Below are 6,092 nucleotides of genomic sequence, written 5' to 3'. Positions count from 1 at the left end.
GCCCACTCTACCCTAAATATTTGCATCTATTAGATATTTAATAAAAATTGAGATGCCATAATAACAAATATTCAACATATTCCAGAATTTAATCTATTTAATAAAAATCTAATAGTATTTCCAAAACAATTATTATAAAAAATATGATTTTGTTTTGCTGATAAGAATAAACAATCTGAGTAAAAATAAACGATTTGGTGGGTGGTATGAGTGTAAAAAAGTTATTTGGTGTAAAGAAAATATATCATTATAAATATAAAAACCGAAAATAAAATTGCGCTATGTAAATGACAGAACATAAGATATAACACAAATGCCAACATCGTACTTCTTATAAGAAAAATTATAGGTTTTTTACTATACAGTATGTCCCTGTAAGTTGGAACCATATGGAAAACTTTTTTATTATTGATTTTACGAAAAAAGATATTCTTTATAAAAAGTTCTGCATAGTTTAAAACCTACTATGTAATCATCAGATAATAAATTGTATCAATAGAGGATTGTCAAAAAATATGAATTTCTCTCAAGAGTGAAATACGTTTATATTTCACAATCTTGAAAATTGATATTAGGAATTAAAAATTATGTTTAAAATATGCAATTTCATTCTTTTAATTAAAAATAAAATTGAAAATTTTTCTTAAATTGCGGAAATCCATATTTTACTTATGATAATTCCGATATTATTAATTTTACTAAAAAAAGTTATTTATAAAAGTTTTCCACGGTCTAGAAACTATAATGCAAGCGTAATTTATTAAATTTTATCAATTTTATACGTGAAAGAATAACTTTCTTTGATAAAATTAATAATATCGGAGTTATCTATAAAAATAACAATGAATGTTTGTATGTATGTATGTATGTATGTATGTTCCTTATAGACTCGCAAACTGTGCATTTGATTGTATGACGATCTTAGTCGAAGTTGTTGTACATGAACCCGGGATGGTTTCTGAGTTGGTACGACCAATCTAAGTAAAAAGGGGGCTTGCTCCCCCCCATAATTATTTTTTATTTTTTTGGACAAACTGTTCTTTGTTAATTTTATATGATGTAGAATCAAAAGATACATACAATCCTAAATTTTCACTTTTTTATCACCAACCGTTATTTTTTAATAGCCATCTAAATATTATCTCTTCTATATAAAAATAAAAATGAATGTTTGTATGTATGTAGTATGTATGTATGTATGTTCCTTATAGACTCGCAAACTATGCATTTGATTGTATGATGATCTTAATCGAAGTTGTTTTACATGAACCCGGGATGGTTTCTGAGTTGGTACGACCAATATAAGTAAAAAGGGGGCTTGTCCCCCCATAATTATTTTTTATTTTTTTTTTGACAAACTGTCTTTGTTAATTTTATATGATGTAGAATCGAAAGATACATACAATCCTAAATTTTCACTTTTCTATCACCAACCGTTATTTTTTAATAGCCATCTAAATATTACCTCTTCTATATAAATAAAAATGAATGCTTGTTTGTATGTATGTATGTTCCTTATATACTCGCAAACTATGCATTTGATCGTATGATGATTTTAATCGAAGTTGTTGTACATGAACCCGGGATGGTTTCTGAGTTGGTACGACCAATCTAAGTAAAAAGGGGGCTTGCCCCCCATAAATATTTTTTATTTTTTTGGGCAAACTGTTCTTTGTTAATTTTATATGATGTAGAATCAAAAGATACATAAAATCCTAAATTTTCACTTTTCTATCACCAACCGTTATTTTTTAATAGCCATCTAAACATTACCTCTTCTTCTATATAAATAAGAATGAATGTTTGTATGTATGTATGAATGTATGTATGTTCCTTATAGACTCGCAAACTATGCATTTGATCGTATGATGATCTTAATTATTAAAGTCATGAACCTAGATGCCAACTCCGCGAGTACCGAGAATCGGCGAAATTAATAAATTCAATGGAGGGTATGATATTGTAAAATTTGTGAGGAGTGAAAGACTGTTATGGCTGGTATATGTCTAGAGACAAGAAGATACAAAAACAATAACGAAAATATTACAATAGATGTCGACATGAAAACGAAATAAATGAAGGCTTAGAATCATATGGTTGTTTGACGTTGAAGACGACCTGAAAACTATGAATGTACGACAATGGACAAGGACATAACCATACAGGCAGAGACCAATAAAGTTTTATGGTGCTAAAGAAACAAGAATAATTAAAAAATACATATACCACTGAATTTTTGCCCTTTTAAAACTTACTCTTATTTGTTAATAGCCAGATTAGTAACTTAATAATTTCCAGTCATCCCACCAGGCGTCTAACGGTGTCACTTCTTACTCAGTAAACAGCAATATAGTTGTTTATGTATTGAAAGTAGTAGTGGCGATTAACTGGTAGTTTACTTTCTCAATGTAACTCTCAAGTAAATTTATTTTTAATTTGCTGGTCCACAATCACCAAGGAGAAATACAAAGGAGAGGATGTCTTTGTCCCGCGTATTCCGATGATTCCAACAGATTTGCCATTTGATTTCAGATATCTACAATGTGCCGTGCCCTTGGCTTTTAGCATGACGATAAACAAAGCGCAATTTTTTGGAACTAAAAAGCATGTGAACTTTAGTAAATTTTATATATTTCTAAGGTGGTACGAAGTTCGCCGGGTCAGCTAGTCATAAATAAAAATGATGTTAGGTATCCGTGATTTGAAAAAACATTTGATTTTTTTTTCAATTTCAAGAATGTTTTTACGTATCAGAACATAATTATTAATTCCAAAAAACTTTTCATAAAAACAATTTTCAATATTGTGAAATATAAAGGTACTTTACTCTTGAGAGAAATTCATATTTTTTACATCCCTCGTATAGTATTGATAAAATTTGATATCTGATGATTGCATCTTATGTTTTAGACCATGCAGAACTTTTTATGAAGAATACCTTTTTTTAATAAAATTAATAATAAAAAAGTTTTCCATATAGTTCCAACTTACAGGGACATACTGTATATTATATATACAATATTAACATCTATTACAAAATTAAAAGATTACTTAATTTAGAAAATCGTACTAAAGCATCGTAAATCGTTAAGACTTTTTTAGAAACCGAATAAAAATAATAGTACCTAGAGGAACCGATAATAATAAAATAATAAGGTCAATCTGCAACCCTTAAATACAGAAAACTCCACAACGACAGGGCAACAAAGACAGTACCAGTTAGCCGAACCTGAAATACCAGGGCCCACACTACCTGAAGTAAAGTCCGCAATTTCGTCCCTAAAAAACCATAAAGCCCCAGGCCCAGACGGCATACAGGCGGAACTACTAAAAAAAGGGGGAGACAAACTACATCTTGAGATATATCATCTTATAAGAGAAGTCTGGGAAAGAGAAGAAATACCGAAACACTGGCATGAAAGCCATATAATACCTATTCACAAGAAGGGAGACAAACAAATATGTCGGAACTATACAGGAATATCGTTAATTAATACAGCATACAAGATTATATCCATAATACTGTTTAGAAGACTAACTCCATACGCAGAGGAAATAATAGACGACTACCAAAGCGGATTCAGACCGGGAAGGTAGACAATAGACCAGATCTTCGTCCTACGCCAGGTGTTGGAAAAAAACTGGGAATTCAACCGCGATGTACACCAAATCTTCGTGGACTTCAAACAAGCTTACGATTCTGTTAGCAGAGAAGCATTGTGGGAGACTATGGTAGAAATGGGAGTACCTGGAAAACTGGTACGATTAGCAAAGGTGAGCATGGAGAACGCTTCCGCACGAATCAGAATTGGCAGCACCACGTCGGAGGAATTCCTCATTGAAACCGGACTTAGACAAGGAGATCCTCTCGCCCCCTGCTGTTTAACTTCACACTGGAACATGCAGTAAGGAAAGCTCAGCCACAACTGACAAACGGATTTGCCGCCCAAGGATCAAAAATACTATTAGCCTTTGCGGATGACGTGGACACAATTGCACAATCCACCAGAGATGCAAAAGAAGTTTTCACCCTATTCGAGAACGGAGCCAAGGAAGTTGGTCTTAAGGTCAACGAGGACAAGACCAAGTACATGGCGGTTACGAAGAACCCAAGACCAAGGGTTAGACAAAACGTAACAATTAATGAATACAATTTTGAAGTCGTCAAAGAATTTAAGTACCTGGGAGCGATCATAACATCTGAAAATAACTATGAAAAGGACGTGGCAGCCAGGATTATTGCAGGAAACAGGGCATATTACTCATTAAGGACCCTACTTAAATCAAAAATACTCTCAAGACCAGCAAAAATAAGAGTATATAAGACAATAATTCCTCCCACAATAACGTATGGAAGCGAAACATGGACTCTGAATCAGCGGGAAACAACAAAATTACTGGTACTTGAAAGAAAGATACTGCGGACTATCTATGGGCCTTGCAGAGAAGAGACAACAGGAGAATGGAGAAGAAGACACAATGATGAACTCCAGACAATATACGGAGATGAAAACATAGTACGCTACATTAAATCAAACAGAATACGATGGGCGGGTCACGTACTAAGATCAAGTGACGAAAGACTTCTAAACGCCACATTCTGGGAAAGGCCCGATGGAAAAAGGTCAGTTGGTCGCCCAAGAAAGAGATGGAAGGACGCAGTAGCCAGCGATCTACGCAAAATGGGAGTACAGCAATGGGAAATAGCTGCTCAGGAACGACAACAATGGAGGGAAATAGTGAACGCGGCCAAGACTCACATAGAGTTGTACAGCCAAATGATGATGATGATGAATTTGCACCGATCTGTTTAATGGATGAAAATTATTAGATATTTAATTTAGTATGTTTAATACTACTAATATAATTGACTAGATAGTATATCCTCGAGACGCAGAACTAACGATACACAATAGAAAAACAGAGAACGAAGCCGAACTCGGTACCCAACACAGACTAGTGACAGCAGAGATAAACATGAAACTAATGGAAATAATAGAGAGTCCTCAATATACAAGAATAGCAATACATAAGATGAAAAATATGGAAATGAGGAAGTTATACCAAAGAGAGACAGATAAAATACTGGAACAGCATGAAAACAATGAGGAAATATGAAATATGGAAGAGAAATGGAAAAAATTGAGAGACACGTTATGGAACACTGCAAAACAAGTATGTGGAATAAGAAAGAATGGGAAGAATAATTAAAGAACTGGATGGTGAAATAAGGAAATAAAGCAAGCAGTAAAAAAGAAGAAAGAAATGTGGAAGCGATACATAAACACAAATGAAGAGCAAGACAGAGACGAATACAGAAGACAGAGAAATATAGTGAAAGAACTAGTAAAAGATGCGAAGAAGAAGAGCTGGAAGGAATTCGGTAAAGAATTGAACGAAGGATTTGGGAATAACAATAAACAGTTTTGGAATAAAATAAGAGACATTAAAGGAACAAAAAGGAAACAAATAAGAGGAATTAGAAATGAGCAAAATGAATTGAAAACAAACATACAAGACATACTAACCATATGGAATAATCACTATAAAGAAAAATTCAAGGCAAGCAACCAACAAAATGAGGAGAGAGGACAGCAGGCAAGAGAAGAGGATAGGGACAATCGAGTAGACGAAATTCATATCAAAGATATTGAAGAAGGATTGGCAAGAATAAAGACTGGAAAAACGGGAGGTGGCAATGGCATAGATCCGGAAATGATGAAGTACGTGGGAGAACGAGGCAAGCTTTGGCTACTGCAAATAATGAGGGAAACATGGAGAACAGAAAAGATACCGAAAGACTGGGAAAAAAATTTATTGATACCAATACAGAAGAAAGAAGAGGAAGAGGAATGTGATAACTATTGAGCTATATGCTTATCATCAGTGGCATATAAATTCTACACCGGGATAATAGAAAGGAAGCTCAGGAAAGAACTGGAAGGAAAACTAGAAGAAGAACAAGCGGCTTTTAGGAACGAAAGAGGAACCACAGATAATATATACATACTGAAAAATATAATTGAAAGGAAAAACGAAATAGGAGAATACTTATCTATTACGTTTATAGATATTAAAGCTGATTTTGATTC

General features: G+C 33.5%; 1 protein-coding gene across 1 annotated transcript in view; it reads left to right on the top strand.

Annotated features, from left to right (window-relative positions):
* The window catches only part of LOC126879742 (endoglucanase-like), a 178,049-nt gene that overhangs the window by 60,003 nt on the left and 111,954 nt on the right, over nt 1-6,092 (top strand). The window lies entirely within an intron of this gene.

The sequence above is a fragment of the Diabrotica virgifera genome, chromosome 2 (assembly GCF_917563875.1).
Source record: "Diabrotica virgifera virgifera chromosome 2, PGI_DIABVI_V3a".
Classification (NCBI taxonomy): domain Eukaryota; kingdom Metazoa; phylum Arthropoda; class Insecta; order Coleoptera; family Chrysomelidae; genus Diabrotica; species Diabrotica virgifera.
This window is presented reverse-complemented; position numbering and strand designations above follow the sequence as displayed.